The sequence below is a fragment of the Anticarsia gemmatalis genome, chromosome 18 (assembly GCF_050436995.1).
Source record: "Anticarsia gemmatalis isolate Benzon Research Colony breed Stoneville strain chromosome 18, ilAntGemm2 primary, whole genome shotgun sequence".
In the NCBI taxonomy this organism is placed as follows: domain Eukaryota; kingdom Metazoa; phylum Arthropoda; class Insecta; order Lepidoptera; family Erebidae; genus Anticarsia; species Anticarsia gemmatalis.
Window position 1 is genome coordinate 9,971,222 of NC_134762.1, and position 13,091 is coordinate 9,984,312.

Genomic DNA, 13,091 nt, shown 5'->3' on the forward strand with positions numbered 1-13,091 from the left:
AACTAGTATTTAAGTTAGGGATTTAGGTTTATGTTAGAAGTCTAAAAAAGTATATGTATCTTTTTAATTACTTTAAATCCACGCACATATGGTCAGCGTACTGGACTCAAGGCTTCTTCTATCCTTCATTCCAGAAGAAGATATTTGCCCAGCAATAGGACAAAAATCGGTCCCAGCAGTGAAACGGTTTTTTTACTAGACTGGACTTATTTGTACTTGTAATTATTGGTATCTAATGTTTATATTATGTTAGTATAGGGTAGTATAAATGGTATTTTGCCAACAAACTTATATCTTCTAATTAGTATAGTATTCCCACAAACTACTGCATCGTGGTCAGAACTAAGTTATTACGGGAAGATGCCATAAACACATTAGTTTACTAAGTGCTAAGCAGGCTCCGATTATAATCCCTTAGTCAGCCGTTCATACAACCTCCAAGTAAGGCAGTCTGTTTTAGTTAGGACAATATTTGAAACTGATAATAAATAGGAAAACATTATGAGGAGACCTCTATACCTTATAGTTCTACAATCTGTACCTTGACAAGCGAGCTACCCAAAAACTACCTGAAAGAAACTTTAAGTAATTGAGAATAAAAAAAACATACATACATAAATAAAGAGATCAGATAATTACTTTTTTTAAGAAATAGTTCAATAGAATCACGTAAAAAGTAAGTCCCGTTTGTCGTCAATTAAGATAGCAGTCGTTAAGCCATATCAGAGGTTTTTCGGGTGGCTTGAACAACTTTGACACTATATTGACCACTAACCTTGGGATGTAATAAATTAATAAATCACGGATACAATGACAACTAGAATCAAAACAATATGTTCCGTACTAAATAAATTCGGCGTCTTTCATAGCTTTAGTAGCTCATATTTTCCTGTGGTACAAAACATATAAACAGACTCCATCCATCAAAACCTGCAAAAGAATCCAAATCAAAAAGTGAGGCTGGAATATCGTGGGATTACAAACATTTTTCAAAACAAAACCAAGATACGACTGTTTGGTTCATCATAAAGCAGGTCCATATTTCTCTGTTCCAGATTACTATAGACATAACCCGTTGTTAAGCTCTCGAGTTCGGGATCTAAAATTAAACGGTGCTCAGAGCGCGTTGACGGAGTACGGCGAAATTGCGTTAAAGACGGTTTACATCTATCCTGTTGTAGTAAAATGTGGGATGTGTTATTGAAATTATGTGTAGAATATTTTTATATTGTAGAAAAGGTGACCTATATGTTTGCTTGTGTAGAATAGCGACCAAAAAGCTTTTAAATTATAGATAAGTTTAAAAGTATTTAATTGTGAACTAATTACTCCCTGTCTGCAAATTTACCTGCGTTGTTTTACACGACTACCGACAACCGCCTAGCTATCGAAAATGTTATATGACAATCGCTTAGGGCCTCTAGCGGGCCTCGTACAAACTATTTCTGCAGTACCTTTTAAATGTCAAACTCTCGATACTCGATGATTCCGATTGTAGAGAATCGTGTTACTGTACTTTGGAATTTGTGGACAAAATTGTATCTGAAGCGAAAAAATCCGTATCGTCCTATTTTATCAGTTGCGTTAATTCCAAGTGTTTAACGCGCATGCGTTCGGCGAAGCGCACGGGCGTCAGGTGCGCTCAAACGCTCACCCGCACTTTACGCGTTAACGCAGACATTGCTATTTGTAAACACTCTAAGTGAAGCTATTTTCGGACTTTTTATGGACTACGTTTCAGTCTTTGATGTCAGTTGTAACAAGACCAGAACTGCGTTAAATGGATAAATACATATTCTTGAATAATTTATATAAGTTGTAAAGAATGGAAAGTTGAGTGGTCGAGGTGAACGTCCTGATATTAGCATCAAGCCCCTTGCAGTGGGATTTTTCTTAAGTCTTTTTAAAGCAATTTTGTTCAGATTATTTTTTTTAATATTTCATCCTTGACCAGCAGTAAGAAAATATAGGTTTGCATCTTTTTCTGTATTTTTTAAATGCTTTAGATATTAGCTCCGTCTCCAAATTGGTTCTTCATTGTCGTTTTAATTTAAATTGATACTACAATTATTCCACCACTAATTTCTATAATGCAATCTTTATACAATACTATTTACTTAAATAAATTTAGCCGTCTTAAACATACCTAAAAAGTACAAAAGTAAATTGTGGCTGTAGAAGTCTCTCCACGAACAATACAGCCCAGAAACAACTGAACAGCTAGCCAACCTATTTCCGTATTTTCAGTTGAAAATCTGAAAACAAGTTTCAGGCGATCGAAACTTCAGTTGCAAACACTAGTATATTGTTAAACTTAGTAAGGAAATTGAAGTTCTAGTATTGATGGAGTCCTGTTTAAGTTCAGTTAAAGCCTGGACTGTGTGTGGTTCAAGACAAATTTAACTTACAGACTGAGTGTAAACTAGGGGTTTGAAAATACGTTTACTTGTAGAGTTCCTGGACAGGCTTTCACGATTGCACTTGAGGTTTCGATCAAACGCTTAGCGTTTTTTATGTTTTGTTAGCTTTTGCAGGTATTTGCTGGTTTGTGAAGTAAATAAAACTGCAAAATGTAAGTATGTTTTTGAACTCTGTATAAAATTGTTCTTGTCTAATAGCGGCATTTGTGTCATTTTTAGCGTCTTTGAAATTGTTGTTGATGGTGTTATAACTATTGAATTTATAATAATAATATTATAATAAATTTAACCCATTAATGTCCCACTGCTGGGCAAGGTTCTCCTGCCGTAATGAAGGAGGGGTTAGGCCTTGAGTCCACCAAGTTGGCCAAGTGCGGGTTGGGGACTTTGCATGCCCTCAATAAATGTATTAAACAAATTTTAGGCATGCAAGGTTTCCTCACGATGTTTTCCTTCACCGTTGGAGCTGTGATAATTATTTCTAATACACACATAACTTCGATAAGTCATTGGTGTGTTGCCTCGGGTTCGAACCTGCGACCACTTGCGTGGGAGGTGTCAACTTCTACCACTCGGCTATATTTTTTGTTCATTTAAAACTGTCTCACCTATTTCTATCAATCTTTGTCTTTTACAACCTATCTTTACTATTTGTCTAATGCTTTTCACTAATACACCACATAGTTTACAAGAATATTTCAAGGAGGTCTATTTTTTCTGTTTTTATTACATTTCTTTGTCATTTGCTTCTAGAAACATCGCAATTCAATACAAAACTGCGTATTCAATCATAGCGGTAGAGATTAAACGTTAAGTGTATCGCGTGACGCGGGAAGCCTTATCAAACAAAGTCGAGACAGCAAGAAAATCGGTCACCACACCTGCTTCGTAGTGACACTGATTTAAAATACGCACAATGTATTTTTACGCCTATTGTAGCAGAAAATGAAGATGAATGTGTATCAAAATACACACAATTTTTGCTGCTCGTTGTACCAGAATTAATAAGATAAACAAAGGCCAAAAATAGTGTGACGAGAGATTCATAGCCAGTTGAATTGCCACCTCTTGTAAAAATAATTTACGGAAAAGTATCAGTATTCTTTTATTTTCATTGCTTCTATGTCAACCTAAGAATTCTCTACCGTCGCTACTATCGAATATCGAGACTAACATTTAAAATGTACTGCAATAATAGTTCAAAGTTGCTTGATCGCTAGCCGGTGGTCGATAGTAGTATATAATCGCCCATCACATAGTTTTCCTTAAGTAGCCCCATCGACAATCATTACTGTCTCAAAAACAAAAACATAATAATTCTTCTATCACCTTATTGACGTGCATTTAAATCTTCAACAGTAAACATCACTGTTCACGAAATCCGTAATAACACAATAAAAACCAAATTTCGTTCAGAACGCGATATCAACAATACATCACCAAATAAAACGGCTATCCAAAACAGAGGCCACTTAGTCCGAGCACAAATATATTAAGAAAAAACCTTACAAAGCACCAATTGTTTTCAATGAAAGAAAAACATAAAAACACGTAATAGCCCGTGACGAGGGGCAAAAACGGAATCACTCTGAAACTTACGTCATTAAAGAAGTTAATTAAGAAAAGACGCTTAATCGAAAAGTTTGTGAACCTCCAATGTAACTGTGAACTGTATTTAAATAAATTATAACGGATCTTTTCGATGGAAATAAAAGTATTGTTGAATCAGCTGGTTTTTTCTTCGAAGAAAAATTGCTGGGTGTTCCGCGATAAATTGAAAAGCTTATAAGATTATTCGGATGTTTGTCCAACGATTTTGATGGTGTGGAAACGTTTTCTTTTTGACTTCCTATTTAGACTCGAATAACTGTTTTTGGTTTGATATTTTTATGAGAACGTTTCTATTTTCATACTATTACCAACTTGAAAATATTTATGAATTAAGCGGATTCGAGTAACTAACAATCGTTCAAGCCAATATATCACAGAAACAAATTATTCCACGGAAACCAAGTGTCTACAATACTTAAATATAAAATGAACTACATCTAACACAGACTTCAGCCAATTTATAGAATTGGCTGAAGTCTGTGTTAGATGTAGTTCACTCACACTACATTCACATTAGAACACCAATATTTTCTATGTAAGTCCTATCCTACACAAAAAATAATTCAAAGAATTTTACCATAAATAAAATCATAAAATTATAAAAGAAACCGAGGCTGACACATCAAAAACTTGACGATGACACATGTGATCCCACAAGTCACTCATGGTCGCGCAATGGGCCGCTGAAAGCCCAAACAAGCGAACACACCGACCCGAGCTAAGCTTAATTACAACCGTGGGATTAACTCGGGACATATTTGCGTTGCCTCCTCAAAATTAGGGCACGCTAGGGATTTCTTATTTAATTTATTCGTGTCCATGAAGAATGTCGGTTCCGTCAGGAGGCTGCTTTTTATTTTACGTTGCCTTTTTGGAGGAAATTTATTTTATTTTTAGTCTGCGGCTTTTTTAGTTTTCCGAAGAATGCTGTCTTGTGAATTTTCGGATTCTTTTTTTCAATGTCAAACTCAGGTGCTTTTAAATACCTGTCTTATTTTTAGATACCGTGGGTTATGTTTCTCGTTGCCTCATCGGTTTATTTCGTTAACTTAGTAGTTTGATTACTATTAAAGAGAGATTTTCTGCTGACGACGAAAGGACTGGCGAAAGGGAGGCTATTACGGTTTATCTTCACTGTGTTGTAATAAAAAAATATATAAAATATTATATACCAGAATACTTCCACAAACTCTTTTTCTGAACATTTTTGTAACAAAAATCATAAATGCATTTAACAATGAAGACTTACAAAATGTCTGACCTCTGAATCAAAACTCAGCAAAGGTCGTAAGGTCGTTTCCAACTTTCCATTTCACATCAAGCAAACCAAATTCCGTTAATTAACTTCATCTTAAGTTGGCGCCAATTCCCATGCTAATAAGGGTATGAAGCAAAAATATGGAACGTTAACTGCTTGTCATTTACGTGCTCAAAGAGGGGAATATGAAAACGGTAAAGGTAAAAACTTGCTCGGGATTATTATTTAATAAATGCGGTTTCATTGAATTTAAAGACACTAATCGTTTAATTTATTGTGACTTTTATCAGATGTAATTTTAAAATAATTAGTTATTGTAAATTTAATTGATAAATTATAGATAGACGTATGTATTTATTATTATTACTGAAGAACGTTTATCCGGCTTATGATTTATAATATTTAAGAAAACTGAAACTGAATTCAACAACAGTGTAGCGGAGCGCTGTAGCCGTAAATACTCGATCGCGATTTCAGCATTTTCTGTGAGACCTACCGACAAAGTTCCAATATCGCTTTATCACCATTTAGACTGTTCATTTCAAACAAAACTCAGCAAATTAATAGTCCTTCAAATGATAATAAGACAAAATAAAAGCCGACATCGAAACGCCTCAATCAATTAAAACCATTCTTGAGAAAAAGTTCGGCCGTCAAGTGTAATAAAAACGAAATTTCTAATTCCACTCGAAAATTATTCGCCAATCAATAAATCGACCTTGACCTTTGACCTTTGACCTCGGGACTCGTAATATCCTTTTGATAATAAACTTGGAATAATCGTAAATTGGAATATTCGAAGCACGTCAGGCACTACGTGTGAATTATGAATTGTTTCTTTGTTCGTATCGTAAATATTCGATTTTTTGTAAATATTGGTCGTATCGAATATTAAAAAATACGTTTGGTATTTGGCTTTGACTCTCTAACGTTTTTGTTTTTGTAGCATGTTATATAGAAATATCTTTGATGTATGTTGCTGTATAAACTGTCAATTAGTAAAATGAAAATATAGCCTTGATATGCCATACTTATCAAAAAACTATACCTGCCTGTATACTATATTTCTCTAGTGCTTGAATTAAATTTCAAGGCAAAATTGTTATTTTTGTCGATAGCTATATTTTTTGATTAAAGCTGCTCGATAGTTCAATTAAACGTATATTTTGTTGTATGACTAAATCTCACCTTTTCAACCAAGTTTTATTCTCAACATTGGTCAGCACCTATACTAACTTTATTAGACTATCTGATTTTCCACGAAGCGTCTGTCTTAAACCCTCTCAGTCCTAAGGACAGTCCTAGGTCATGTTAAGTAGCTTTATATGAACTACGTAACCTCCACTACACTTAACTAGCGCTACATATTACGGTGACAGTATTAAAAAAAACCGTACAGGCTTCGAGTATAGAAGCATGCGCGAGATTTAAATCAGTCGTCAGTACCGACTTTCATTGAAATCGTCGATATCAAAAGCCTTGTCGTATGCGAGTGATAAACGCTACGCTACGAAGCTACGAATACTACGTCAAGCTACGAGCGCTATGTCAGGCTACAAGCGCTACGTCAGGCTGCGCAACAATTGTGATGAAAAATATTGCCTGTGCCATACATTTTTTTTACGTAGTTAACATTGAATGTTCTTCGTAACCAATATATATCACTCATATAGTCAATATATACCTACATTGCTGGTACCGACCTACTTTGCTATCCCACTGCTGGGCATTGTCGGGGACTTAGTCATGCCCTCAAGTAACGTATTAAATAATTTTTAGATATAAAATATTTAAGGGATAGGGGGATTTGGAAGGGAAGGGGGAGGCCTTTACCCAGCAGTGTGACACTCAAACAGGCTAAGGATAATTTACAAAAACAAAAAAAAACATTTCATCGTAATGTTTTCTTTTATCTTTTAGGCAAGTGATAATCATTGCTAATACGCTAAATACACATCTATACAACTTTGAAAAGTTATTGGTGTTGCCTTAGGTCACAATCGTTGACCACATACCATATACGAACACTTTAGATCACTCGGCTATCATTGATTTTTTACAGAATGTATATAGTTTTTACACATCAGTTTAAGTAGGTAAAAATTACACACGTATAATTTAAAAGCACGTACATAAAGGTACCTCCTTGAGCTTCCACCACAATGTTCGTTCTATTTCACGCTCGTAAATTAACACCACGTTTTTACGAGCAAAACTAGTTCAGTCAAGGTCTCACATATAAGTTTACAACGAATAGGTTTCCTTATACAAGAGTACTAAGGCTTTATAATTTAGTGTTTGGAATGCTAAGAGCCTTTCTTAGAAAATGAAGAGTATTAAAACGTGTAGTTTAATTGTAATAAGAGTGAGGTATTCATGTGGTTTTGTTAGAGTAAGCTATTCGGATGCGTGTAAGTATTTAGTAATATATTGCTAGTAATTTATTTGTAATAATATTTTATACACGTAAGTCTGTCTGTCTGTTTGTCTGTTTCACAGCTAAGCCGACAAACCGATTTTACTTGATAATTGATACTATTTTCGACCAAACTATAGACTTAACCTATTCATCGAGTAAATGAATAAATAGCAAGGTAAGTAACCATTTTTGTAATCCTTTCTAAAATGTCCACCGGTTAGACAATCTAGGTGGAGTATTTCACAAAATATTAAACAAACAAAAATCACAACCAAATCCAGCCACCGCTAAACAAAGAACAAAAACAGCACAACTGAGAAAACACAAAAAAGACAATAACAAAAAAAGAACTGGGGTTCTTTATATCCCTTCACTTCGATGGAAGAATTTAAAACGGTAATATCCGGCTTATCCCCGTTTCCTCGAGAGGTAATTAATGTTCAGATAATAAGTTAAGTACGAAAACATTAACGGTATTTATAAGACGAGATTCATAAGCCTTCAGCAACGGGCTCTCATAATTGGGCCATTTTTTATGGAAATTTAAGAAGACGTTGGAGTTTTGGTGGATTGATGTAAGATACTTCAGCGGTTGAGAGGGTAATTAATGTTTGGTAGGTTAAAGACTTGAACGTTTGATGGTGCAGCTGAATAAAAAGCCAGCGAGATATATTTCACAAGCCAGGCGAATATTGTTCGGTAGATTCTGCTGCTGGCTTTGTTTTCACTGTCAAATCCCTTTGCATAAAAGAATGGGTATTCTAACAATTTTTGAATTGATTTATTCGTCATAGCCTGTTAAATATATATTAGGTATAGTAGAGTATCAAAGAAAAAGGTTGCGAAGAAAGTTCTATAAAAGAGGAAATTATGTTAATAAATGTTCTTAATGATTTATTAAAAGTACAGAAAATTTGACTATCAATGACTATGGTAAATTTTAATGGAATTCAATTACTACTATTTTGGATCAAGCAAAAATAGAAGTGATTCGGGTTGGAAATCTTGGCGTGAACTACGATTCATATCTTTTTGCAAATAAGTAAGTAGAAGAAGTAAAAACACCCGGACCCACTACAAAAATTATGACATAAACATTAAGCCAACGTAAATTACTGCAAAAAGTGATATCAAAGTGGTATAATAATATGATATCGTATAGCGTTTCAGTATCGAGAATTGATATATTTGCTCTAAGACAACGTGATCGTTATTGACGATGAGAGAGCTCCGTGACAAAAATTTATATCAGATTGTTCAAACATATTTATTGTTATATTACTAACTAAGTTTTGTTATTACATTTATTATTGAATTGATGTAATGATGAATAAAATGCGATTAGATATAAAATTATTTCCATTGTTATTTTGAGAACAATATTGTATTTCTTTCTACAGAAGTATGTTTGCAGAAAGTCATGTGTGACTATTCTTTAACAAATCCTTGTATCCAAATATTCCGTAAGATTTGTAAATTATCAGTCCAGAATGTTCTGAATTCATGGCAATCTTTTTTTGCCGATATTTTCTTATTGACACACCTTACACTTTTAGCGATCATATGCGTAATTAATCAGTATTTTTACTACTACAAGCTTCGCACTGCACTAGTTTAATTTTCGGAGAATTTTCATACTAACTTTCTTCCTTTATTTTATCCTTTTCGGTATAGAATTGATCAAAATTTTCTTAACGGATTGCCTACGTCATAAGATCTACCTGCATACCAAATTTCAACCTAATCCGCCCAGTGGTTTGGGCTGTACATCTTTGAGTTATATAATTTTAGGTTCGCTACTTTCAGGTCAGCATTAAAACAGTTCACACGAAAATAATAAGACATTGTCAAGACAAACAGGACCACAACAAATACCAAGAAACGCAACTCCATAGTGAAACCACTACCGAAATCAAACTAAAGTCTCGCAGACTCGAATTCCCACTGAATGTGACCAAGACAATTCAAGATGCATAGTTATTGGTTCTCAATAACAGCTCGGAGACCGTAACAGCCAATCAATATCACCATAGATGTGTATCGTGTTACAGAATCCCACAGGACGCCATTTGTCTCAGTTGTTAGGAGTCTATAGCAAAGACGACTTTAGACTAACGGGTTTAGAACGACAGTAAGGAAAATAATGGAAATATTTGATTTAAAACGTCTCTTTGCTACATAAACCTACCTCCGTGCCGGATTGTGGGTTCGATTTCAACGCGGATCAATTATTTGTGTTATGCACAAATAATTGTTTCGGGCCTGGTTGTGCTTCGTATCCGTCGTTTGTATGTGTCGACACAAGAGCAATTCTTAGTGCGGGAGTTGTCTTTAAAAAAAACAAACAAAATAAAAAAACTAAACCTAAACATGCAATAATTTAACATTACAAAGAGTTAGTTCTAATTTTATGTAATAAAGGTACACGTGTCAGGTTCTCTAATTAAGCAGTATAACTACATATTTATATTTTTGAGACCGAAGCGGCTGTCTGCTTTCACTTCCACGTCTACACAACTGTCTTCTAAAATTCAAATTTAGCACTCGAATCATACGAGTATATTATCTTTAGAACGCATTAAAATTCTATACAGGTAGATGTGCAAGGAAATTGTAATAAATTGTAGAACACAATATGCCCGAATCGCGATTTAATTAATTTAACAAGGAAGCCTTAAAATTCTACTATTTTTCATACTGCTAACAGTCAACATTTCACTAACAATTTAACCAAAAACTCGGCTTTCGGTGGAAGTTGGCCGTTTGCCACAGTTCCCATGCCGTAACTCCTTAGTGGCGGCAGATCAATCACTCAGTTAATCTGGCAGATCGCTACATTTCCTCCAGGGATCAAGGGTCGCATGCTGTGACTTCGGATTAACTTGCCTTCTATTGTAGCTTTGTTTTTTTGAAGGATTAATTTGGCTAATTTCGAGTTCCGTTAAAAGAAAGTCAATTAAATCAGAATTGACCGTATTTGATCTTTTTCATAACTTTTTCTTTAAGCAGAAAGTCTTTCCTTGAGTCGAAGCATAGATATCATGTATTAACCAGAAAGATTTATCATTAAACTGTGTAAGAGCAAGGAGGTAGTTTAACGGCTTATGAATAAGTATCGGATAAGCTAACCTACAGATAAGTCATGAACATAGTAGTACTCACTACTCAGTGTTCAGTGGACAGCCCGTGGCTAAACTCATTGCCATTGGTATACTTGATTAGTACAGTTAGCTGTACTTAATAGTTGTCCGACCGAAAAAGTGCTTTCTGAGATTATTGTATAAATATTTTGTTTGTATTTTACTGTTTCTTCAACAGAAACTTCTATTAATTATCCTGAAATTCGAAACTGATCCTTATTGCATGGATCTTTTGAAATTGTGGATTTCTGCATAACTTTCGAAAGCCTTTCTGCCGGTATCTGAGCATTGACGTCAGATTTCGTTTAATATTTTACCGCAGTGAATATAAAACATATATATTTTTGACCGTTAGGCTACAAAGTGAATGGGCGTAAAAATTATTCGCGTCTACATCAAAAAGCCGTTATCCCAAAACTTTTTACTTTGGGGAACAAACATGGCTGTGTTTATCTTTTCCTCTTTTATATTAGGTGAAAGTGAAGTTTTCCTCTTAGTGGGGGATAATTGGGGCCTATTTAAAGGGACAATTTTGCGAAGTGCTATAAAAATAGACATGCGGTTTGGTTGTTCATTAAATATTATTTTGGACTACTATTGTTAAAATTTCATGCTTGGCGTAAAGTTTCACATGGTTACCACCGCCTCTTGTATCATGAGTTTAGTATTTTCCTGGGCAACAGAGTTAATATAATAGCGTATAGTCTTTTTTAAGAAATTAACTCATAATAACTACAGAGATATTCTCTTTTAAAAAAAATAACGTGCCTTATATTAAAGGTGTCTTCAAGCTACGCAAAACAACAAGCTGTTCAACAAAAAAATTAACAATTATAGTTCTAAAGTAATTTTCTATCTGCGTTTAAAAGAAATTTGGTAGCTTTTGTATTTCTTACTGACTTGCTAATAAACGTCATGTACGGATGTGCAGTGTTCTATCCTTTACATTCATATACAGTTTCAAAATTGACTGAAACTTTTAAAGCACTGTGTTACGTTTTAAACACGTTTATTAGTAAGACACATTTATTACTAAAACAGTAAGTGTTTAATCAAATTCTCTTAATCAAAAGATGCAAAACTAAAAAACATCACTACCATATCTTTAGTAAGGTATTTCAAAAAAGCGTGTTAAAAAACTGCGTCGTTGAAATTTTCGTCGAGTACAGTCAGAGGCTAATGGTGGGACGTTAAAAGTACAAGTTTATCATAATAAATGTTAAGAGTGGGGCACCTGAGCTCCGCGATATTTCGCAGTACACTAACTTAATTTAAGGTTCACTTGGAGTTGGCAAGTACCTCGATGGGAGGAATAAAATGGTGTAATGCAGCGGGAAGATTGTATGGTTTTACTTGAGAAGTTTTATTTAGGAAGATTTGCTACAAACACGTATAAGTATATAAAGTCAAAAGGTAGGTAGAGACGAAAAAGCGCCACTTTCTACGAAAATATAAATTAAAAAGAATAGAAAAAAATGTTTGTATTCTTGTAATACTACAGTGAATAATTATAAACAAGTATTTGAAAGTCTGCTTATAAATTAATAAAAAGATTTTTTATCATTATTAAGGCAAACAAAATGATGAATTATTTTGAATGATAGAGATAAAAAAGCGCCAGCTTATTACAATAAACTGAACAATTAATTGACTTCACTTAAGGAAATAATTCTTTAATTTTGAAACTTGAAAAAAAGGGTCTTGGTACCGCAAAAATCTTTAAGCAAATCACCTAGAAAGTTACAGCCAAATAAGCAGGAGAACTATCAACCTCAATGTACTGCAATAATTCACAATTCAGTCAAACAGCTCGGCGAGGCGTAAAGCTCTCTTTCTCGACATACGTGGTCTGATTTCAGAATACACCTAGACTTTTAACAAGAGCATAGCTGTTTGTTTCTTGTACAGTTTGATGGAAATGTATACTCGTAGCTTGCATACGTATTGTGTTTTAGTCGACTTGTATACGTCGATTTTATAGCTACGTTGCAGTACGTTGCTGCCTTGATATAACATATTAAAATTTGTAAAATTCTCGCGTCACAGTTTTCGTTACCGTACTCCTCCGTAACGGCTTGACCGATTCTCATGAAATTTTGTGAGCATAATTGAGTAGGTCTGAGAATCATAAAACAACGTTTGCCGGGTCAGCTAGTTAAAACATATTCAATCCCTCGACGAAGATTAGCGGTAAATATGGAACTTATGAGCGATGTGAATTGTTATGAAAAAAGCAACGCTAA